Source organism: Leopardus geoffroyi, chromosome D1 (assembly GCF_018350155.1).
Source record: "Leopardus geoffroyi isolate Oge1 chromosome D1, O.geoffroyi_Oge1_pat1.0, whole genome shotgun sequence".
Taxonomy (NCBI): domain Eukaryota; kingdom Metazoa; phylum Chordata; class Mammalia; order Carnivora; family Felidae; genus Leopardus; species Leopardus geoffroyi.
The window spans coordinates 45,844,761-45,870,481 of record NC_059329.1 but is presented as its reverse complement, the minus strand read 5'-3'; the positions used below and the strand labels follow the sequence as shown (position 1 = coordinate 45,870,481).

General features: G+C 43.3%; 1 long non-coding RNA gene across 1 annotated transcript; it reads right to left on the bottom strand.

Annotated features, from left to right (window-relative positions):
• Positions 1-20,208: 20,208 nt before the first annotated feature.
• On the bottom strand, positions 20,209-23,018 carry LOC123601055. The gene is made up of 3 exons (XR_006713954.1): positions 22,877-23,018; positions 21,860-21,972; positions 20,209-20,610 (listed from the first exon to the last, which is right to left on the bottom strand). It is a non-coding gene; the product is annotated as an uncharacterized LOC123601055 (long non-coding RNA).
• Positions 23,019-25,721: the final 2,703 nt, after the last annotated feature.

The following is a 25,721-nucleotide window of genomic DNA, read 5'->3' as shown; positions in this document are numbered from 1 at the left end:
AGACAGAGGAGGAAACAAATATAATGCAGTGAATACTAGAGTCAGGGAAAGACTCTGATTGGACTCTTGATTTCGGCTCAGATCATGATCTCACAGTTTGTGATTTTGAGCCCTGTGTCTGGCTCTGTTCTTACATTGCAGAGCCTGCTTGGGATTCTCTCTCCCTCTCTCTCTGCCCCTTGCCACCCCTCTCTCTCTCTCTCTCCCAAAATAAATAAATAAACTTTTTTTAAAAAGTGCTTAAAAAAAAAGAGCCTCTCTGCTGAAAATAAAAAGACATCACTGTCGGGGCACCTGGATGGCTCAGTTGGTTAAACGTCAACTTTTGGTTTCAGCTCAGCTCATGATCTCATGGTTCATGGGATCGAGACCCTTGTCAGGCTCCACACTGACAGTATAGAACCTGCTTGGAATTCTCTCTCTCTCCCCCCTCTCTCTCTGTCCCTCCCCTGCTCCTGCATGTTTGTTCTCTCTCTCTCTCTCTCTCAAAATAAATAAATTTTTAAAAAAGGAATCACCTTGACAAAGAATAATCTCGTTTGTGTAGGAAATAAAGCTAAATCTGTGGATGAGACATACAGAAATGAACATAATGCAGAGCAAAAGTTCAGGAAGGGAACACACTGTTGTCAAAGTGTTTACTTGGAGGGAGAAGGTGATAAGGTGGTGAGAGGGATGGACTCTTGGTAGTCCATATATTTCTGTGTCATTTGAAGTTTTTCACATTGAGGATGAGTCGTATATTGCTTATGCTATAATTGCATTATATATGCACAGAAAATAGAAGGTAAAGGAGAGTCTTCCCTCAGATGTCCACGTGGTTTGCTCCCTCATCTGCCTCAGGTCCTTGTTCAAATGTTTCTTCCTAAATATCCTACTTTCAATTGCCACCTCACCGCCAGTAAAAACCCCCTCCTCTTTTCTGGCTTGTCTTCATAGTGCTTCCCACAGTCCAACATTGTATATATTCCTCCCCCCCTGCCTTTTTTTTAGTTGCTTAGTGTCTCCCCCAGCTGGAATGTAAGCTCTGGGAGAGGCCAGATGGATAGCTGTTGTTTGCCCGGAACCCAGTACCTCCCATACAGGCAGGTGCTCTGCAGACCAACTGCCTGAACCTATCTAGGCAGCAGTGTGTTCCCAGCAATTATTTCTGAATGGAAGGATTATGGAACTTACCTTTTCTTCTTTCGGCTACTTGGTTTCTGAATGTTTGTAATGAGCTCATATTAATTTTATTACCTAAGAAAACAATAATTAATTAAATTAAATTAATTAAATAATTAATTAATTTAAAAAAACCCGAACAGTTACTTGAGAGGCAAGAAAAGGAGACTAGTAGAAGCCACACTGGGAGCAGAAAATGCCAGTGGCCGAGGAACATGAGAACAACCTCATGAGACACCTTGGGGGGGGGGGGGACAAAGTCCCTCCCTCACAGCTCTTGGGCTACCTCGTCCTTTCCAGACCCTGAGACAAATGCCTGGTTTTGAGCTCCCTGGCTCACAAAGCATCTTCTACTCTATAGCTTCCCATTCCCCAAACAGCAGGGCCCAGAAACCTATCTTTGTCCTTCTATCCAACAAATGTTTTTATCTAGTTCTGACTTAGGTTTCAGCAATTCTTTGCTGAAGCAATTTGGCTTCTTGTTTTCCTTGGGAACCAGACTCCCTTTATGTAGAAGCCATAGAGAGAATGAAATCCACTACCTGATACTTTTCTATTCAGCTATTCAAACCACACCACAGATGGAGGCCCTGCGTGCCACACTGTCATGGTCAGAGATGGCATCTGAACTGGACACTTTGAATATGGCACATGTAAAGGTGAAAGCCGAGGGGTTTTTTTCTTCATTCTTTTTTCCTTCTCCATTTTTTTTTCTCTATTCTATTTCCAATCTAATGCCGTTGTCTTGAGTGAATCATTGTAGAGACAGCTGGGGCCTCATCTCCAGATGTCACTCCAGGAGCCATGGGGCGGGGGGGTGGTTCTGTTGGCCCCAAAGTTAAGGGACTTGGGTTTTATTCATTGCTCTGTCACTAACTTGCTATATGATCTCAGTTAAAATCATGTTCCCTCTCTGTGCCTCAGTTTCTTCATCTGCAAAGTAAGTGCTTTTAAAGGCTTTCTAAAGTCTCTGCCCAAATCAGTTTTTGTTAAACTGAGGATCAACAGTGACACCTTGTGGTGCCCCTTGAGCTTTGGTTTTTCTAGCCCAGGGACTGATGGCATTCATCCACAGAAGCCATGTTCCTGTCACCTCCCTCATCCCCACCCCACACTAAAGGCCTGTGCTTCTGTGGTGAAGTTTGAGACATGATGTGAATGGGAGGGTCTCAGCCCCAGGTGTCTTGTGGGCTGGAAGGGACCTGAGAACAGCAAACAGGGTAGGGCTGGAGATTTGGTGGTTTTGCAGGGCTCCCCCAAAGTTGTGAAATAATCAAACTCCAAATTGCTCTGTACTTTCATTTTTCCATTCATATGATGAAGTTGCCACTGAAACTGCTTTCAAACTCATGGTTAGTCTATTCATTCATTTACTTATTCATTTGTCAAATATTTAATGAGTGTCTTCTAAGCACCAAGTTCTGAGGACCTACCTGTGTTAATGATACAAATTTGAAAAGACACAATCCATAGCCTTGAAGGACATCGTTTTTGTCTGATGGAGAAGAGAGACAGAAAAACCTTCCATTACCATGCACTAGATAAGCCTTGAGGAAGACAGTGTGCACACAGAATGGTATGGGGGCTCAAGACAGACATCTACGTGAGCCTGGAAGCAATGTTTGACAGAGGATGGGACACTTAAATCTGGCTCTTACAGAATGGGTAGAAATTTGCCAGAGGAGCACTCCAGGAAGAAGGAACAGGGTGTATATGGACTCAAAAACATCGTCTCTATGCCCTATCCGAAGATCAAAAACCAAAACTTTCTTGGCCAACCCAAGGGATTCCCTGTCTAGATAGATATCATTATATTTCTCAGCTCCCTGTTTTGGCCAAACTTTCCTAAAGAGAAAACTTTTTGTTCTGTCCTCACATACCTACATCCTATTGAAACTTCACCCAAACTTAGCTGCCACCCCTAAATGAATAGCCACTGTCACCATGACACCATATCCAAAGGACCCTTTTGTACTGTTGGCTTACTTTCTCTCTCAGCAGCCATTTGGCCATAGCATGGCACATTCCATGCTGAAGTTCACTGTCTGTTCCTTGCCTTCTCCCTCTCCCTTGTCAGTTCCTCCTACTGCATCCATCATGAGCTGTCAGTATTCCTAGGTGTTCAGTCCTGAACCTTTTTGTCTTCTACCTTGGGAATTTCATCCATTCCCATGGTTTTAAATATCATGTAGCAGCTTCTAAATTTGCCTAGTCACACATGACTCGTGAAAGCCAGACTTCTCAACTACTAGGGTCTCACCTTGTGGTATCTGAAGGTTGGGTGGCTTTCCCTGGCATTTTTCTTCTTTGTGTCTGCCTCCTGAAAATCCCCCGTGTAGTTAGGTGGTAAATCCATCTTTACTTTCTTCAAACTTATATGTTTAGTGGTAAGTACAGTGCCTAGTGGGTAACTAAAAAAGTATCTGTTGACTGAATGAAATACAAGTAAACACATTATTTCAAATAACAGAATAAACCTGTAGTTTTGATTTTTTTTTTTTATTTAAATATCCTTCAGGGGCACCTGGGTGGCTCAGTTGGTTAAGTGTCCAACTTCGGCTCAGGCCGTGATCTCATGGTTTGTGAGTTCGAGCCCCACATTATGCTCTCTGTTGTCAGTGCAGAGCCTGCTTCAGAAACTCTGTTCCCCCTCTCTCTCTTCCCCTCCCCAACTCACTTTCGCTCTCGCTTGCTCTCGCTCGCTCTCTCTCGCTCTCTCTCTCTCAAAAATAAATTAAAACATTAAAAAAAATCTCTCTTCAATCCATTTCAAGCTCAGCCAGGTAAGCCTCACAGGGTGCAGATGCTCTATGCTTCAAAATGTGATCTAAGTTTGAATGGTTTCTTGATGCAAAATATCACTCTTTTCTAGGAATTGGTTCCCCCTCCACAAACGCGCGCGCGCACACACACACACACACACACACACACCACTGTCTACTCTCCTCTAATGGGAGATTTCCCCCATTAAATCACACTGACAATCTTGATCAGAATATTGTATTCTCTGTGATTATTCTGAGTTTACAAGCTTCTTTATCTGTGACCCTCAGGGCAGTTGACATTCTTTCAGGAAATACGGTAGCTGTAGCAGGCCATGTCCCAGCTTGCTGGGTATTCACATTCTGGGTGTTCTTTTTTTTTTTTTTTTTTTTTTTTTACCAGCATACACAATTCCCAAGTGATCAGTACAGGAGCCAGAGGCAGAGCAGTCCAGGCTATGGGAAAGAGAAAGCCATTCCTGGCCTGTCTTCTTGGCATCCTGGCAAAGAAAAGCTGTGGGCAGCATGCTCAGTTTAAAGAAATGAGGTAAATCCACCTTGAGATGAACTTGAGGCTGAGAGCCTTTTCAGCATGAGGCCTCTGAGACACAGAGTGGTTCTCAGCAGCAAGGAGGAACTGAGAAACAGAACATCATCATCTCTTCTTTTGCTGAAAGAGCCTCAGGCAGGGGGAACTTTGGTCAACCGGGATGGAAGGTTGTTATTAAAATATACTTCCAGTCACTTAATTCAAGAAGCTTTGGGAATGTTTACAAATAAGTCAAAATAGTAAGGGCCAAGGAGCATTCATCTCTCTTATATCTCCACGGGGTGACCATGGCCAAGTTAAACATGCCTGCTTTCTGAGATTGAGCCCTAGGTTCACCTATGATAAACTGTATGACTCGTGGACTTAACTTCTCTGAGCCTTTATGTCCTCTTCTTTGAAATGGATGAAATAATGTCCCCACACGGTCACTATGGGAAGTAAATTAGACAATACCTGTTGAGTGTAGAGCACAGTGCTTAGGACATAATAGGAGATCAGTACAAATAAATTCTTTTCTATCCTCTGATACCTAAGCAGAGGAAAATGCCCTGGATATATTGATATTTTCCCAGGAGGATTTTCTTCTTGACTTGCCCAACCAAACATATGGGTGAGTAATCTAGCTGCCTAGATGAGGAATGACTCCCAGGCTTGGATTATGGTTACGGTTTCCAAACTTACCCACCTGGTCCCTTGCTGTTTGATCACCTTCATATCCCTGCATCTAATAGAGTGCCTGGCATATGATAAGTGCACGAAGTATTTGCTAACTGTAATTCAACTAGACCTGCACCGTCCAATATGGCAGTTGCTAGTCATGTGTGACTATCAAGCACTTGAAATGTGGCTAGTCTGAGTTGCTTGTGCTGTGACTATAAAATACACAACAGATTTTGAAGATTTAGTGCAAAAGAAGTAAAATATTTTATTAATAATTTTATAGTGCTTACATAAATGATAATATGTTGCATATGTTGAATTAAGTAAAATATGTTATTAATTTCTCCAGGGGCACCTGGGTGGCTCAGTCGGTTAAGCGTCTGACTTTGGCTCAGGTCATAATCTCACGGTTCATGAGTTCGAGCCCTGCATCAGGCTCTGGGCTGACAGGTCAGAGCCTGAAGCCTGCTTCAGATTCTGTGTCTCCCTCTCTCTCTGCCCCTCCCCCGCTCACACTCTGTCTCCCTCTCTCTCAAAAATAAATAAACATAAAAAATACTTAAAAAAATAAAGTTAATTTCTGCTGATTCCTTTTACTTTTTAAAATGTGATTACTAGAATCTTCTAAATTATAAGTTTGGCTTATGTGTTGGATTTCTACAAGGCAGAGCTGAGCTAGACTATAGACTACTTACTGACTGAGAGATCATCGAATATATGCCAGACTTCGCTTTCTGTAAGATGTACAAGCTCTAGGGGTGCCTGGATGGCTCAGTCGGTAGAGTCCAACTTTAGCTCAGGTCATGATATCATAGTTTGTAAGTTCAACCCCCACGTCGGGCTCTGTGCTGACAGCTCAGAGCCTGGAGCCTGCTTAGGATTCTGTGTCTCCCTCTCTCTCCGCCCCTCCCCAGCTCACGCTCTGTCTCCCTCTCTTTCTCCCTCAAAAATAAATAAACATTTAAAAAAAAAATAAAAGATGTACAAGCTCTATGAGGTGCTTTCCAATTCCAGCATCTGTGATTTTATCAACTTTAAGCTACAGGTTAAGTATGAATACTTATTAAATTAAATTGCTATCATGCATTAAATTTGCATACGTTGTCATTTAATATGTATGAAAATGTGTGGGAAGTGTGACAGTCCTCATTTTACAAATGAAGAAGAGAAGACATACACAAGTTAAGAGACTTGGCTAAGCTCGGCTGGCTAGAGCTAGACTAGAATCTTCCTCCTTCTCTGGTTCTTTGTGGGACTTTCCAATAGAAAACATGACTGAGAGTTAATGCAGGTGCTTGGGCTCAGTTGTTCCCAAGCATGTATTTCCTTGTTCAGAGAAATCTTGTATCGTCAGAATCATTGTAAAGATGTATCTGAGTGACTCCTTGAAGAGTGGAGAGGACACCGGTGTCTATCAGGTTTGGTAGATCATTGACACCCAGCAGTAAAGTGCGGGGAGGCGGGGAGGTGTCTGGGGAAAGATCAAGAGCTGCTGGAGGTTAATTGTTCACCAGCTTCAGAAGGTCCGGTTGGGAGGCAAGCTGGGGGAAGTGACACATTGACCAGTTCTGATTGAGATGCAGGAATGTGTCAGGGAGGCGCGGAAAGGTCAGTGGGAGCAGTGGGCACCTGAGACAGCTCCCATGGGCAAAATTCCTCTCCCAGAGACTGGACAGGAAGAGGGAATGTGTTCAGAAGCAGGGAAAGGGGCCTCTGGCCTCAATTGCTCTTATTTTGCCAGCTCCTACAGCCATTTCCAAGGTCTGCTGGAGAAAAAAAAGAATCACTGGGTCATGTTTGACTTTTTCAACTCCCCAAACTCCATTCAGTTTTGGAGAACTGGGACCAAGTAGGGAGGGGTAGAAAAACAAAGGTGAATAAATAAGATAATGCTCTTGCCTTGAAGCCAAACTGGAAAATGCAATCACTGGGCCTGAGGACTCCAGGACTGGGTTCAAGTGTTGGCTAGACCTGCAGGGTAATCCTGGGCAATTGAGTTACCCTCTGAGTCTCCGTTTTCACAGTTGGAGAAGAAAAGTAATAAAAGTGACCTCCAAGCATTGTCATAGTAATTACATGATAATGAGAAAGTTCCTACCTCCTAGTTCAATGGATGTTGAGCTGAGGAGTAGGAAAGACAATACTGTTGTTTAAAATGGTCCAATTCCCTTCCCTCTGTGATCTGGCCCCAGCTCAGCCCCCAGCTCCTGCCCACAACCCCCTCTGTCTCCCCCCTCCCCCTACTCATCCTTAGCAGCTTCTGATCTGTGACACTTTTAGATCCAACAACCTGGACCCTGAAGCTCAGTGTTTCATTCTTTAGTGTTTTCTGTGGACTTTCAATCAATCAAGGGAATTGATCCCTCAAAGACCTTCCTTCAGCCCAACCCACCGAGGTACCCCTGTCCTCTCCTGGGGTTAGCCTTAGTCCACAGGGGCTGTGCTTGATCCCCACAGACATCACTTGACAAGGAGCACCTTGCATTTCTCTCAGTTCTTCTTAAAACATAAAACAAAGTTTGCTGGCTGGCTGCCCCATTTCTGTTATATAGACCAAGATTAAATTTCTCTTGCACTAGTTTGCAGAGCTAGATGCTGGACTGAAAAGTAATATACATTTTCTCTTGGCAGGGAATCACCCAAGTGGGAATTGCCTTGAAAAATCACTGTTTAACTGAGCTTGTGGGGGGGTGGGGGAGTATACATACATATATACATGCATGCCCTGGCCAGGTTGATAAACTGCTTCTCATTCATCAATAAGCTCCAGAAGTTGAAAATCAAGAGCCAGGAAAAGGGGGTTATGATATGACAACTTTAATGGTAACAGGATTGTCATGATTTTAAATTTTACAGTTTAAATTTGATTCTGAGAGGGAGGGAGGCAAACCATAAGAGACTCTTAAATACAGAGAACAAACCGAGGGTGAATGAAGCGGTGGGGGAGAGGGGAAATGGGCGATGGGCATTGAGGAGGGCACTTGTTGGGATGAGCACTGGGTGTTGCATGTAAACCATGAACCATAGGAATCTACCCCCCAAACCAAGAGCACACTGTACAGACTGTATGTTAGCCAATTTGACATTACATTATATTTAAAAAAATAAAATACAATAAAAAAATTGATTCTGAATTCCAGACAAAAACAGAAACATAATTGAGCAGAAACATAATTGAGCTTTTATTATCAGAAAGGAGGATCCTCTTGACCCTTCTTGGCAATAGTGAAAGTACTATTACCTACCGTTTCCTCACTGAGCATTCATTATGTGCCAGGAATACATTTAGCACCTACAACAACCATGCAAATTAAGTTTTTCTCTTATGGTTGAGGAAATTCAGGTTCACAGAGGTGATGACTTCTGTGAGTCTTCTCAGCTAGTAAATGTTGGAGCCTGAATCACTACCCAAGTATATCTGGCCCCAGCTCCCATACTGTTGTCCCAGCATATGACACACATGTCTTCGACAATGTTTTCATTGCAAAAAGACTACTTTGCATGGCTGTTTGACCTTCAAGTAGAAATTTCAAGACTTCGGGGTGTTTTTGGTGTCATGTTCAAAGCAGGAATGAATTGACTGATGGGAGGCTTAAAACTTTGGCCCCATCCCTCCCCTGCCTATATCTGTATCTGCATCTATATCTGTAAAACTAAACACACATGAGTGCATTGTGTTGGGTGCAACTTCACAAGAATTGTGTGATCTAGAATCCTTATCAGTAACAGCACTCACATGAAAGAATTTAAATAAAGGGTGAGTGTAAAGAATGTGCTGTATCCGAGAGAATTTAAGGGCAAGAAGTGTGGCCGGGCTCCATAAGGGAAACTACAGGCAGAAGCTGGGAAATCAGAACACAGACAACTGGAGCTACTTCTCTAGGAGGTGTTATCTCTTAGCCTGGCTATCTCTCTGAACCTCCGTGTTAGGGTGACCTTCATTGTTTTTAAGTACAAGGACATCATTAGGGTTACTCTCCCAGCCTTTGATCAGTGAAATTAGGAAAAGAACCAGGCACCCAAAGCTCAGCCCTTCCCCTCCCTTTCTTCTTTGAAAGCCCCCAGAAACCCCCCAGTCTCCCTTCCTTCATCTACCTGGCTATTTAGGGCTGCCTACAAAAAGTCTCTCTCACTGTGGGGTTCAGCAATGCCACACTAAGCTATGTCTGCAAAAAGCTGATGTATTGCTCTTCCTTTGTCCATCCTTCAGTTGGCTGTGAAGTGAGGCAAAGAAAGGGGAGACCATCTAGAGGGTCTTCTCAAACTCCACATGTAGTCAAACACAGGGCTAACCAGTCAGCGTCTCACCCCACTTCCCAGACCAAGAGTTAGCAGCACCTCTGTGTTCTTTGCCCAAGTGCCTCTGAGATTCTGACTGATCTAATTTGGGCCAGTCCACCTTGGGTCCAGTCAGTCCTGCCAGGTTCCTGGAGTCACCAGGTACAAAGAGGGAGGAGAGTCACTGGAGGAAGAGTATCAGGTTGAACAGAAGCCTCCAGGTTCCTATTAGAGGTGGGGATTGTCATCTCCTTTTCCACAACAGGAAATTGTACCTTAGGAGAGGACAGTCTCACAGCTACTATCAGAGCTGAGATTCCTGCCCAGGTCTGATGGACTCTTGTGTTCTTAACCCAACACAGAGTAGTGAGGTCCCAGAAGCTGGCTTTGAGCTTGGTGTTCTCTAGTTGGCGTTAAAGACAATACCTGGCACCATATGTAAATATTATCTCAACAGTAACTTTGAGAGCAAGGCAGAGCTAAGATTTTACCTTCCTCTTTCCAGTGGCATCTCCTTTTCCTCTTTCTGGACTGGCCTAGAAATGTGGGGCTGCAGAGACTGATAGAAAGCAGACTGTATCTCATGCACAAAGTCTCCACTTAGAAGCTATGTGTCCTAAATCACTCCACTTTAAGCTCTTTGGTCATCATTCATTTCCTCATCTCTTTAACAAATACACATATTAGTATATAATGCATATGTGTATTATATGTTAATAATAAGACATACATATATGTAGCATATGATACATCCCATTATATGTAACTATATAATATAGATGTTTACTATTGTATCAATAAATGTATTGGATATCTACCATATCTCAGGCACTATGCTAAATAATAAAAAATGCAACAAATCCTACTAGATGCTTAACTGCTTAAGTAAGAAATGCAAAGTAAAAAACTAACTCTGCTGAGATAACATTTTTCTGCTCTCAGATTGCCAAACATCCTCAAATGTTCTGCAACACATATGGGTGAGGCCAAGGGGAAACATTTATGCTGATACATTGTGGGTGGGAATATAAGAGGCACAACCCCATGCCAAAATTTGTTAAAATACAAACTCATACACTCTTTGGACCAGCAATTTGTTTCTGAAAAATTGTCCTTCAGATGTTCTCTCACACATAAAAAGTAACATATGCATATGATTGTTACCATTGCTGCCTTGTTGGTAATAGCAAAAGATTAGAAATGACTTCACTGGCTATCATGGTGGGCTTGGATCAGCCATAGGGTGAAACACGGAGTGTCAGTGACAGAAGATGAGGAAACTAAGTGCTGAAATGGAAAGTTGCCAAGACATATTGGTTAAGTGGGAAAAGCAAAGTGTGGGATAGGGTGGAGAGGGTACAAATGTAATGCTCATGATGGCACAGTAATACAAATAATGTGGCCGTGTAGAGTAATACTAATTGTAGTATAGCAATACAAATAGGATTAGTAATGGTTAAATGCTAGTATGATAAAATAATGATAGTAATAGTAATTAGTATAGTGTGTGTGTGTTTGTGTGTGTAAAATCTTGTATAGGCATTTTAAGAACATCTCTGGAAAGATTTTTAAAACCAATAAAAGGGTTTTGGGCTTTAAAAAAAATATAAGTGCGGGCTACCTGGGTAGCTCAGTCGGTTAAGCGGCCGACTCTTGATTTTGACTCAGGTCACCATCTCACAGTTCATGAGTTCGAGCCCCACTCGAGGCACTGTCAGTGCAGAGCCTATTTGGGATTCACTCTCCCTCTCCTACTCTCTCTGTTCCTCTCCCACTGTGCTCTCTCTCTCTCTCTCAAAATAAATAAACTTAAAAATATATAAGTAGGAACCCAGGCAAATGAGAAAAGGGGTGAGAATAAAACTTTTCACTGAATATCTTTTGAGAACATTTGAACATCATGAATGTGTTACCCATTCAAAAATTGAAATAAATACACACAATTTAAAAATAACAGCAGTGCAGTGATGCTAAGCAAGAGGCCAGGGCACCACAGGAGCAGGTGACGGGGTACCTGACATTGGTCTGCAGAGGAAATCCCTGAGGAAGTAACTTTTAAATTGAAACTTGATGGATAAATAGGCAAAGGGGCAAATGAGTGAACGAGGGCTGTCCAGGGAAAAGGATCCCTCATGCAATAGCCCCCAGGAGGGAAAGAGCTTCATAGTCAAGGAACAGAAACTATCACGAGCAGCTGCAATGCAGACGCAAGGGGGTAGGGAGATGGGGAAGCGGTAGCTAAATACAAAACGAGGGGCCAAAGTATGCAAGCTATGTTAAAAAATTTGGACTTTATCCGAAGGGCAGTGGGAAGCCATTGAAAGAGTTTAAGCAGGAAAGTGATGGGATCAAGGTTATGTTTTGAATAGATTGCTTTGGAACCTCTGAGGAGAAATGATTGGGGGAAGCAAAAGTGGATGTTGACAACTCATATATCTGAGAAACCGCTCTGGAGCACTATCTGGTGGTTTTGTATAAAGTTAAACATACACCTACCCTCTGACCTGGCAATTTCATTCTTAGGTATTTATCCAAGTTAAATGAAAACATATGTTCACAAGAGCATTTGCACAAGAATTTTTATAGCAGCCGTATTTGTGAGAGCAAAAATTATTTCCCCCAAACCCTACAAATTTTTATCAAAAGATGAGTTTATAAGCAAATTGTACAATTATACAATGGAATACCACTCATCAATATGAAGGAAGGGACGCCTGATACACACAACATGAATGATTCTTAAATCCATGAAAAAGAAAGACACAGAAATGCATATACTGTATGATTCTATTGACATGAAATGAAATCCATGTACAGAAAAAATCGTCTATAGTGGTAGAAATCAAAAAGTAGCTGCCTGGAGGGAGAGGGAAATTGGTGAAATGAGGGAATGCTCTGGGGCGGTGGAAATGTTTTGTATCTTGTACATGGCAGTTACACAGTGTGTTCAACTGTCAAAACTCATCAAAGTGAACAACTGACACTATGCTTTTCATTGTGAAGTATAGCCCAGTAATAAAAAAAAAAAAAAAAAAAAAAAAAGGAAGAATGAAATAGTGGTCATCGAGAAAGGTAGGAGGTGTTTCTAATAACCCAGGAGAAAAGTCATGCTTGCCTGGTACCCTACGGTGGGGAACAAGTAAAATAATGTATAGGAGAAGGCAAACTACAAAGTCCATGCAAACCATAAGGTTGTATACAAGCTGTCAAGCCCTGTGCAAAAGTGAAGATTTAGTCAAACCTAACCCATAGCAAATTCTGGGGGTGAATGTGGGACATCTGAGTGCCTGAGACAGTCCTGTGTATTTGCAGTGAAGGATTGGGGGCTGTTAATCATGATCTTTCTTGTTGGTTTCTCACCATGTGGCAGGAAATGGATCCAGTGGCCCCTGAGATGCATCAGAACGCTTGATCTTGAGGCAAAAATAAAGCTGTGGTGGGGTGCCTGGCTGGCTCAGTCAGTGGCTCCTGTGACTCTTGATCCCAGAGTTGTATGTTCAAGCCCCACCCACGTTGGGTGTAGAGATTACTTAAAAATACAATCTTTAAAAAAATGTTGTAAATAATGAAGGGTGAGTGGGGAGCTGGAGCTGCCTTTGCCAGGCATAGTTTTCTACTAAAAACTGGGCTTTCCAAACAACAACAACAAAAATGCATTTAGCTCCTGGGCTTGACTCTTGAATTTATTTATTTATTTATTTTAATGATTAGGGTTTGAAGAATACAGAGAAAAGGAAGCAGGCTGTCAGTTCCTGAGGCAGGGGCCATAATGATCAGTGACATGGCCACCCAGTGTTCAGGAGAATTTGCTGGGAGCTGAGGGCGTGTGGGAAATCCACGTGGGCTGCTTGAAGCATCTGCCTCTGAGTGCAGACAGGTTTAGGGAAACAGCTGTGTGGACACCAGTCAAAGCCATCTGAAGAGTTGGTTCCTCACCATCTAACTGAACGCAACTTTTTAATGTGCTTTTGCTCAATGTTAATAAATCCCTAATTATTTGCTTGCATTTTACGTTTATTTTTCTCCCCCCGAAAGCACTCTGAGTGAGCAGACACAGCTGGGTCCTCCCCAGCCACACAAAGGGATGCTAAACACCCTGCACTGTACCTGAGCACTTTGTCCATGAAGAGACACTCTTGCACAAGTCGGGGCCTTAGATTCCGTGACCTAATGATCCTCTTCAGCGCTGCATTGGACATTTGCCATATTTTTATTATCTAGTGTCTGTCACTGAATCCCCCTCTCTTTCTAAAGATTGACTTCTGTTGTACTTTCTCCTGGTGTGAGGTAGGACCTATCTTCCACATCGAAAATAAGATCGGGGTGCCTGGGTGGCTCAGTCAGTTGAGCATGCAGCTCTTTGTTTTGACTCAGGTCATGATCTCGTGGTTTGTGGGGTTAAGCCCAGTGCTGGGCTCTCTGCTGTCAACGCGGAGCCTGCTTGGGATTCTCTCTCTGCTCCTCCTGCACGTGTGCACGCTCTCTCTCTCAAAATAAATTTAAAAACTTAAAAAAAAAAGTAGTAGACAGGATCTCTCTCTTTCTCTCTCTCTCTCTCTCTCTCTCTCTCTCTCTCTCTCACACACACACACACACACACACACACACACACACACACACTCGCCCTTGGCCTGGCCAAATCTGATGGTGGGCAACTGACTTAGGCTTAGCCCACCCAGTGGTCTTCCCTTGAACTGGGAGCCTCAGGGGAGCAATACAAGAACATGGATGTGGTTGGTGGTTATCCATGGAGACAGCTGGAAGTCATTTGTTCAAAAGTAGCAGAACTGGCATGCTGACCAAATACTCCTGCCAAGACACCATTACTGTGACTCCTTTGGCCTGGCCCGCTGACTTTCCACTTCTGGATTGGAAAACTGAGTCCCTGGACTTAAAATGACATGTCTGTGTTCACACAATAAATTATCATCCAAGCCAAAACTCAAACCCAGATTTCTCACTGTACCCCCTTGCTTCCTGCCCAGCACTAGAATCTCCCTTAATGTTACCCATTTCTATCCTCCAATACTCCTTTTAATAAATTCCCTTCTATGTAAGTTTTCTAGAGTCTTTTCATTGCTGACATCCAAGACAGATACACAATCATAAAATAGTGGTTTCATTTCCCATCTCAAGCCTTCATAGAAATGCAGACAATCAGGGGTGCCTGGGTGGCTCAGTCGGTTGGGCGGCCGACTTCGGCTCAGGTCATGATCTCACGGTCCGTGAGTTCGAGCCCTGCGTCGGGCTCTGTGCTGACAGCTCGGAGCCTGGAGCCTGTTTTGGATTCTGTGTCTCCGTCTCTCTGACCCTCCCCCGTTCATGCTCTGTCTCTCTCTGTCTCAAAAATAAATAAAACATTTCAAAATAATAATAAAAAAAAATGCAGACACTCAGATCCAAGGCTTTACTTTGGGGGCACTAGAAAGACACTTGAATAAGTGAGAGAGGGGATAGGGAGAGAAGAAAGAAATAGAGGACAGGAGAAGGGAAAGAACCACACATTTTCCATTCTAGGACTGAGGGTATAGCGAGGGTCAGCAGAGGCTCCAACATTTGCCAGCAGTTGTGCTAAGCACAGCCCTCATGGTAACAGCACAGAGAGGGAGGTGCTTCCACATCCCAAGTGGAAAGAGTGAGGTTGGGTGAGGCTGAGAAACTCGACCGTGGTCACACAGCACGTGACGGCAGAGCCGGCATCTGAACCAGATGGCACTGCTAACCAGATCTGCCCTTTCCACATTAAAAAGTGTGTTGAATGATGGTGAATAAACATGTGCCTTTTTCTTTTTATAGTATGATCTCCACGAGTGGTATCCATGATGTGGAATGAGTTTGTAATGATGTGACAAGATCATTGGATTCGGTATTCATTTATCTTAAAAACACGAGGTAGAAAACTTTACTGAGCCCATGAGAAGCTGAGCTGTAGGCGCACTGAAGCCTGTTTTGATTTAAATGGAATGGATCTAGCTCGAGTGTAAATTCGAGACTGTGTTTGCTTGTCTCACACTCTATTTTTTCAAATTACTTTCGCATGGTTTATTTCATCTGCTTCCCCCCACTTCTGGATGAGAAAACTGAGGCCCAGGACTTGAAATAACGTGTCCGTGTTCACACAACAAATTGGCATTCAGGGAAAACTCAAACCCAGACCCTCTCACTGTACCCCCCCCCCCCCCAGCCTCCTCCTGCCCCACACAAGAATGATTACATACCAGTTGGACTTGACAAAGGGATTTGCATTGACTCATTTGGATGATTTGATTTAGCCTCCTGGGATCACGCAGGTAAACATTAGTCCTTCATCTCTCTCCAAGTATATGCAGTCTGTCTCTATCTTTGTCTATTTCTTCACCTTCTCCCTGCCTCCCACCTCTCCTCCCTCCTCCCTTTCTCTGTTCCTCTCCTTTCCTTCTCTTCTTTCCCCTCTTCCTCTCCTCCCACAAACACATTTGTTTTTCCTGCAGTAGGGATGGTGTCATGTTGATGGGGTGGGTGAAATGAGGAGTGTCTTTTAAGTCCCTGGAAGCAGAATATTTTCTTATGGATTTTTATTGTTTGGATTGTTTTGCTAGACTAATGAAAAAAGCCTCTGAGGTCCCCTTATCTCAGGCCAACCAGAGGATGCCTTCAAGGTTTTGTTTTTGTTTCCAAGCTGGTTCCTTACAAATGCATCCAGAAGGTCACTCTCAGGTCCCCCAGATAGGAGCAGGTAATCAATCACATCCAGGACATCAGCATCACAGAAGAGAATCTCATGAATGGGAGCACTTGGGGAAGGAGAAAGCAAAGTCCCAGAATAGTGAGCTCAGTGAAGGTGATCTGATGGATTGCTTTCTCCAGAAGTTTCCTGGGAGAGTCTCAAGCATATTCTAGCTCCAGTGGCTATTCTTCCCCTCTGATTTTTTACTCCAAATAAATAAATAAATATGTACTTGTATAAAAGGCTCAAGCATTTTCCAGGTAATCTGATAATTGCAACTTGGCAAGCAGTAAAGACTGTGTCTAATAGCTCCAAGGACTGGGGCCACATGGGGCCCCTAGGCAATCCCTTCAAAACAAACAGAGGGGCTCCAGTGTTAGCTTTGCCATGGACAGTCTCTGGGAGCTTTGGCAACTCACTTCACTTCTCTGGGCCTCACTTCCTCAATTATAAAATGATGTAATGAACTAGTTTATTCTCTCAACAAATACTTATTAAACATCTACTTCGTGACAGGCCTTGTGCTAGGAATTGAAAATACTTGTTAGAAGATAGATGGACCCCTGGTCTCAAGTGGCCTCGAAGTTTAAAGGGGGAAACTATACTAATAAAGGAAGATTAATAATAATACAGTATTTTTAAGTGTTCTACAGGTACTATGTGCTAATGCAATGGAAGGGCAAAGGTGGAAGCAACTTGACCCAGCTCCAAAAGTCTGTGTGTATGTCTTTCTTATTTGTTTCATTTTGATCTGCCTTTCACACTAATGCATTTTATTCTTTCTTGACTTACTTTCAAATAATTGTTGTTATTATAAACCATTACCAATTACTGCATTACATACTGTTTAATTGCCTCAACAATTGTACAAGTTAGATATTATGATCACCATTTGGGGTATTTTATTTTATTTTTTAAAAATGTTTTATTTATTTTTGAGAGAACGCAAGCAAGGTAGAGGCAAAGAGAGAAGGAGACAGAGGTGCTGAAGTGGGCTCTGTCTGCAATGACAGCAGTGAGCTCGATGTGGCGCTTTAACTCATGAACTGAGAGAGCGTGACTTGAGTGGGAAGTTGGATGCTCAACTGACTGAGACACCCAGGTGCCCCACCATTTTGGATATTTTATATATAAGAATAGTGAAGCTCAGAAAGGTTAAGTAACCTACTCAAGCTCACACAGCTAGGAAGTTACAGAACGGGGATATGAACCCCCAACTGTCAAATTCAAGGCTTATGTTTTTTCCACTATGTGGTACTGTTTCAGGTATATGCAGCAACTCAGCATATTTTGTGAAAACAAGTGTGAAGTAAAAATATGGGGTCTTTTGTTCAGAAATTATTAAGAATTCCAAGACGGTAACAGTAGAGCATTAAATAAAGCACGGGGCCCTGAACACCTGTTCAGGTCACATACCCATGAGGTCTGCCCTGCCAGCCACAATTTACTTTGCAGATGGAATCTCCTATCAAGGAGCCAAAGTATCATAGGAATTGGCAGGCCCAGACCACAGTGACAGAATTTTTTAGTAGTGAGCCTTCTTGTGCATGTTTCCTGATGTTACCCAGAGGGATCAGCCTGGATCACTTGGGCAGAACTTGGGGCTCTGGGCAGTTGCTTTCCCAGAGAAGGAAAATGTTATATGTGGGGAAAGACAGATAATCTTGGGCTGGCAAGGGTTCTGGCCACACCCTTGCCTTACATTTAGAACCTGACTAGGGGGACATTAATGTAGCACAAATGGAACACAGCCAAGCCTCTTAGCCTCTCTTTTTAAACTGTGGATCAGACCTGCAGGTGTACTCTAGTGAAGGGCAGTGGGTAAAAAACAACAGGGCTTGGCATATGCTGGCTTATAAGCCTCTCTCCTGAAGCACTCAAGGTGTCAGCTCCCATTGACCCTGTAGACATCATGATTGCCCTTTTGGTTAGCAATTCTTAATCAGTGGTATTTAAACTTTTGAAATCATAGACCCATCTATGAAGATATGGAGCATCTCCCCAGAAAAAGGACACGTGTACATAAGTATTTTGTATACAGTTATAGACTCCCTGCACAGACCCCAAATTTTTAGATCATAGCTTCCCCAGTTATAGAACCTACAGTATTGGGCCCAGGCAGGAATTTAGAGATTATTTTTGTGAAGCCATCTTACTGCTCAGAGGGGGTGAAGGTTGAGGTCATTTGGGATAATAAAAGGTTCCATACATGTTCAAAGACTCGCTCCCCTGATTGTCAACTCTTCCTTGAAGTTGTTGCCCCACACCTAATATGCTCCTATCAAAACAAGGTAGCCAAGTGGGACAAGCTATCACCACAAATGGCTGATGTAAAGGATGTTAGGTATAAGAACAGTCCGTGTCCTTGAGAAGCTTGTAGACATCTGGGGGAGAGACACATATAAACAACAGAATGTAGTAGAACATGTGCAGTTACAGATATTTGAGCTAGGTTGAGAGATGACAGACAGAAGGGCATTATCAGCTCTGTTTGGTTGGATCACAAAAGCCTCCTGGGAAAGAACACTCCCACAACAGGATCTTGAAGAATGGGCCCAGGGTCGTGCAGGGAAAGAGACTTCTGGCTGAGGGGACTGACATGTACAAAGCAAGAAGGATGAGGCAGGCAGCTTGGGGTATATAGGAAGCTGGACGTGGGTGGGTGGGATTGACTAGAATGTAGGCTATTATTGAGGAAGAGGTGGGAGGTGATGCTGGAAGGGGCCGGATTCTGGGGGCCTTGGACCTACAGAGGAATATCCGTCTGAGTGATGGATGAAGGGGTCTCTTCTTGGGGATGCTGCAAGGAGGGCAGATATCCATCTGTTCCGCATGGACTTCTGCTGGGCGGGGGTGGGGTAGAGATGGCAGACAAGCGGCCTCTCTCAGATCCCTATCACCTCTCTCTTTAAAGATCGACTGCTGCCAAACACTAGAGAACATAAGAAGGGCCCTGTAAAGCATTCATGAATGATGAGAAGCCAGCCTAAAATACATCTCTAAGATGCCCCTGAGATTTATTCACCAGACAAGTACCATTCTTCTCCACTATAAGATGGCTAAATGGGAGGAGGCCTGCTCACAAATACAGAGAAAATATTTTCATTTAAAAAATTTAAAAACTTAAAAGCCTGACCCCAGCTTGACATATTGATGTGTTTCCTCTGAAAAGTCTCACATTTTTTTATTCATTCTTCCAATTGAACCAGTTTAGCCGTAGGCGGTGGGCTGCCTCTGAAGAATTACTAATCAAGAGAAGAGAACATCTCCAGAAATGCATAACTGTTGCTGTTTCCATGTCACTACTTCTCAGGATTCCCGGGCAGCACAGGCTGAGAAGGGGTGTGTTTTCTCCCAAGGAAATGCAGAAACAAGAAAATCCTAACTACTGGGCCACTCTATGCAGTCGATATTCTGCCCTGAAGATGTTCTTCTCCTATTCACCACGAGGTGTCACGAGAACCCTGTTTTAAAAGAAACAAAGCCTCCAAATTGGGGACCTAAAGCAAACAATTCCCCCTAGCGTTCAGATTTTTCAGTAAAAAATATTTTTAACAAGAATACAGACTGCCAACTGTTCAGAACTTATTTCTTGAATAGCTACACAATGGTTATAATTCCTCAGAGTACCTGCCAGTGAGATGGTTCCTACAGGATCACAACAGAGTTTTGTAGAAATATCCAATGGTAAATGCACATTGTGCAGGAAATTCCATTGCATTTACATGATTTATTTAATAAAAAATAATCTCTGCGATTATTTGCATTTATTTCTGAAGGAGGATGTTTTTCCTTCCTCAGAATAAGTTCAGGAAATGGGTGAAGTGTTCAGGAAGTTAGCTAAATGCTGATGTAAATCCAAAAGGAAGGTCTGCTGTTCAAAAAAAAAAAAAAAAAAAAAAGAACCAAAAAAAGCTAGGAAGTAGTCCTCTCTTTCACTTATGGAAAATGTTATACAGAATTTCTCATTTAAAAGGAAGAGGACTAGGAAAAATGTGTGTGCCCGTGGTATCTTTTCCCGTGGATCTGGTCAGGCCGTGAAGACTTCTGCCAATAACAGTTGCCCACAAAGAAAACGGTGTCAAGAAATAAAATCTAGATGGAAGATGTGACTGTAATGAAGTTTGTATTAAATTAAGCTCTTACTATGGAATTTGCATCAGCTATTCCAGGGAGTGTGTTTTGATAGGAAACTCTGAGTCCAAAAGAGGTGGTGGGACCCCTTGGCACTACATAAACAACTAAAGGCTACCCTGTCCTCACAAGTTCCCCGTCCCTTGCAGCCACCAGCAAGTGGTGTCACGCAGACCTGTGTACTTCCAGGGAGGGAGTCTCATTCAAGGAAGCCCAGCTGTCCAGGGCTGCTCCGTCAGTCAGCGTTGCAAATTGCTGAGGCCCTTTGGTGCCATCGCGGTCATTATTTCTCCATAGCGTGCAATGCAGGGAGTGTGCTGTTATCAGGTGTGCAGAGCAAACAGAAGGCTTCTGGCCTTGAAACACCCGCAGCACAGAAAGCAAAGATTCGGCTCATTGAACAGGGCCATGGAGGACGAAACTTGTGGTGGTTTCTCTGAAAATCGCCCTTTCCTTTCCATCTCTCTGCTACCACCTTCATTCAGGCCTCCATGGTTTCTCATCCGACCTGGCCTGCCTGCCTCCGCCCTGCCTGCTCTCCAGCCCACAGTCCCCGCATCTGAGAGCTTTGGGCCCAGGGGGGTGGGGGGTTGGGGGGGAGTGGGGGGGCCGGAGAAGGCACAAGCTCTCAGGCCCTTGATAACTTGGCCTCAGGCCACTTTCTCTCCTGCTGCAAGAATCTCCCTCCAATTGACTGACTGCCTGCATCCACAATGGGCAAATCTCAGCAAGGTTAATTAACACACTTATTCCTTTCACTCTGGGTAAAAGAAGAAATGGGGATTGACCTTACACTTTTTTAAACTTCTGTAGTGGGGCTCCTGGGTGGCTCAGTCAGTTAAGTGTCCAACTTCGGCTCAGGTCATGATCTCACAGCTCGTGAGTTCGAGCCCCACGTGGGGCTCTGTGCTGACAGCTCAGAGCCTGGAGCCTGTTTCAAATTCTGTGTTTCCCTCTCTCTCTACTCTCCCCTACTTGCACTCTGTCTCTCTCAAAAATAAATAAACATTAATATATATATACATATATATATATATATATATATATATCCCCTATAGAATAGGGGTGCCTGGGTGGCTCTCAGTTGAGCGTCCGACTTTGGCCCAAGTCATGATCTCTTGGTTTGTGAGTTTGAGCCCCACTTGGGGATCACTGGCAATACTGTCAACACAGAGCTCTTCAGATCCTCTGTCCTCCTCTCTGCCCCTCTCCCTCTCGCTCATGCTTGCTCTCTGTCTCAAAAATAAGTAAACTTAAAAAAAAAACTTCTCTAGAATAGTCTCTTTGGATTTATAGAATTATGACATGAGAGAAGGAAGAGAACGGGGCTCAGAGGACACAAGGCAGATCCACCTGTACAACCATGGATTCAGAGCGAATATTACAAATCCACATGGCTGCTAGAAAAGATGTTCAGGTGGAAGTGGTTAGCCATTCTGATGATTCAATGCCTTCAGTGGCACAACATGGGTAAGTTTTAGTTTTACTTTTTATATACTGATCAGTGTGTGGTTTTGATGAGCAGACCAAATCTTAAAAGAGTGCTGGTCTCTGGGATCTGCCCCTTTCTTCTTCCTCTTCCCCCTGCTTCCCCTACACATTTACCTATTGAGACACAAGTGTCATTTTCCAGATCCAATGATGAGATGACAACAGTCTGAAAACGTTTTCCCATTGTTCTTGGGACTCAGAAGCTGTTCTTCCCACTTGAGGGACTTCTGTTAGGAAGAAATTACACAGTAAATGTGAGAGGAATGGTAGCACTGATCCTTTAGGGGCTCGGGTTAGAGCCGGAATGGGGTGCTACCATGAACTTCTGGAGGGAGACTCCGGATCTTATTTATCTCAGTGTCCCCTACGGTGCCCTCCCAAGACAGTGGCTGGGGCATGGTGGACCCTCATTCAGCTATTCAACAAATATTTACTAAGCAGTAGAAGATTTGTTTTTCCAGGTTTGGAGTTTTAAGCTTGTTAATAACAGCTGGATTCTTTCTCTGTTTTGTCATCTGCACTTTTGGACTCTGAGTTGGACCTTGTCTTACATGGCTTTTTACAACCACTCCCTCTCTCCCTTCCCCAGCCTGGCCTGATATTCTACAAACAGTAGGCTCTCAGCAAATGTTGTTGGGGAGGAGGAGGAGGAGGAGGAGGAGGAGGAGGAGGAGGAGGAGGAGGAGGAAAAAGGAAGGGAAGAAAGACAACTTAACAATAAGCAACACAGTGGGTAGATCATTCTCAAACCCATCTTTGAGACTAGAGAATTTTCTTTGAGGCTACTGCCTGAGCATCTATCCAGAAAGTCCTACCTATGTGATGGTTCTTGTTGTTACCTTTGGTTTCTTTTCTATGCTGGTTACATTTGTCACCAAATCCCCCTCAGTTCCCCAACCTAGCAATGTAAAGCCCTGCCTCCCCCCTTCTTCTTTCCATAGACATTCCTGAAACTTGTGCCCTCTTTCAGGCACAGTGCCAGGCCCCGAGAGCAGACAGGCAGGCGCCTTTGGGCACCCAGAGTCATCCTCAGGGATATCAGTCTAGTGGGGAGATGGACACATGGATAGACCCTTATAAACAGTAGCCGTCAAGGCTCCCAGAGTTGGAAGCTCAGAGGCTTAAACTCACCCATGTATAAGGAGAAGAGTCAAGGAAGTCTTCCCAGAAGAAATGACCTAAGACTTGAGTCTTGAATGAAGAACAGACACAACCTCATTGAAGAAAGACTGAGTGGCATTGTAAACAAAGGGAAACACCTATGAAAAGGCAAAGGAGTTAGAGGCAAAGGGTGGATGAGGACAAATTGTTCTATGTGATTTATCAAGTCCATCTCCTGGCTTTATACTGATGGAACCCTCAGGCATTTTAGAAAACTTCGGTAGCCAATCGTTTCATCTCTTAAAGAAAAAGGGACTGATAACGTGGGCTCACAGGGAGATTAAGCACGTCTTTGGGTGAAAACAGGATTGGGTGCTTGTAGGAAACTACGTGGGAGGCTAATAAAAATCAGGTGACTGATGTGAAAGACAATAAATTTTCATTTTTATTCTCTTCCCGGAGTGAGATGTCGGAACTGTTTGCGTGAGGGCAGGTGAATGTGTGGCTTCTCTTAGCCTGAGAATGAGCTGAGAAAGAGGACAGGGTGACTTTGGGAATTTCAGGTGGGGCCAAGGACCATTTTGAAAGCCTTTTGGAATATACCTTTGCATGTCCAACATTTTCACAACATTTAGCGAGATGCTCTCATTCCTCCAAGCCTGCTGCACTGTGAAGGAAAATTGAGGAGAGGTTTATGCTCTTCTCCAAGTGTGGTTTGTTTCTGTTCATAGAACCTCTGAAGACAGGAAGCCAAGGCTGACCTCTTTAGTCAAGAGAGAGCTCAACTTTAAAATTATGATTGCATGTGAAAGCTAAAATGGGAAAGAAAAAAATCAGTTCTCAGGACAGAAATGCTAAAAACCCTTGGGCCACATTCCAGTCAAGGTCCTGGCCCTGCACACAGAGCTCCCATTGGGGGTGGGTGGGTGGGAGACCAGCCAAGACCAGTTCAAGTCAGTTGAGTGTCAGGAATCATGGGGTTTAATCTAGAGGTGTCTAGTTTACAGATAAAGAAATTTAGCAGAGTGATTATGCTACATAATCCTTAAACAACAGAAGCTCATGGCCAGATCTCATTATTGAGTTGTCTGCCAAAGCATTTATCCATTCCCAACAAACTATTTGCAGTAGTTGAAGATATCAGAGGAACGAAGTATGTTTTAGTTTCCTAGGGCTGCCGTAACAAATAATCACAAACTGGGTGGTTTAAGACCCAGAAATGTATTCTCACACAGTTCTGGAGACTAGAAGTTCAAAATCAAGGTGTTGCCAGGGTTGGCTCCTATTGGAGGCTCTGAGGAAGAATCTTTCTCACTTCTGTCCTCACTTTGGGTGGCAGCTGAAAATCTTTGGTGTTTCTAGCCTGGACCGAAGCTGCATCACCCTAATCTCTGCCTCTGTGTTAGTAAGGTGTTCTCTCCTCTCGGTGTCTGTGTCCAAATTTCCCCTTATAATTAGGACACCAGTCATTGAATTAGGGCCACCCTATGAGCTCATTTTAAGTTGATTATATCTGCTAAGACCCTATTTCCATGTAAGTTCATATTCACAGGCACAGGGAGGTAGAACTTCAGCATGTCTTTTGGGCGAACACGACTCAACCCACCACTATGTGTAAAAACAATTAAAACCCATGGGCTGGGTGTGAGACCAGGCTGTCCAACCTGTTACCTCTCTGTTGGGTTTCCCTGGGCAAGTCTCTTGCCCTAAGTTTCCGTTCTCCCTTCAGCAAGACAACGCCTGCCCTGCTTACTTTAGAGATGCCATGAGAATAAGATGAAATCATGTAAATAAAAGTATTTTCTATATGGAAAATGTTTCTACAAGTGCAATTATGAATTCATTCCAGATTGTGTTTTTTCCTTAACTTCCTAACTACTTAATGAGTAGGTAATGAAATGAGAAACACAGCCTATCTTACAGGGAAGAGAATTTAAATTATATACCTCCCTTCATTTATGGTTTGAGATAAAAGTATAATAGCAATCTGCAGTGAAGGAGAACTGTATTACAGATCCTTCTTCCCTGGGCTTTTTACTTACACCAAAACCAGGTGGTATTCAGGTGAAATTAGGGTGTGGGACGTAATTTAAAGGCAAACCAAGGGGGCCTATGTTCTCCTCTGGGACATCAGCAGACATCTCCAATGGCCGTGGTTCCCCTTCCCTCTGTGTCTGTGTGGTCCTTATTATTTGCTTCCATGACAATGTCTTGATAATGGCTTTGAATTTGCTTTGTCTGATGACTTTTCTCGATCTGGAGACACAGACCACACAATTTATAAAGTTAACTGAAAGGAGTCATTCTCGTGATTGACTGATACGACATACTCCCATATCTATTACACAAAAACAACCATTGTGTGACCAGGACTATATATATATATATATATTTTAAATGGAAATCAAAAAAAAAAAAAAAAAAAAAGAAAAGGGAAAAAAGAAGTCCTTTTACCCCTTTTAAAGAATCATAAAGGTCTAGTGGTAATAGGAAAAACTTTTTCAGGCCACCAGATTAAGTCAAAGGTGCTTGGAAAGTGTATTAAAAATGGTCACACATATTGGAAATGCCAAAAAGTAGTGTCATGGGATGACAGCTTGGGAACTACAGTTACGTCCAGAGTGTCATGTGACCATTTGAGTGGTACTTATGACCACAGTAGTGATAAATTCTGTTGACCTTGGACCTTGGGGGTTTGCTGACCCAGGAGAAATCCCAGAGGCGAAAAATAGCACCAGCAAAAAAGAAACAAAGAGGCTCTCAGAAAGGCTCTCAATCTGTCCTGCAAACCAAATTCTCTATTTCTCACTGCTGGGAATGTGTGGTTCCTGGAGGCTATCATACACCCCCAGAAATATGCCAAATCACAGACTAG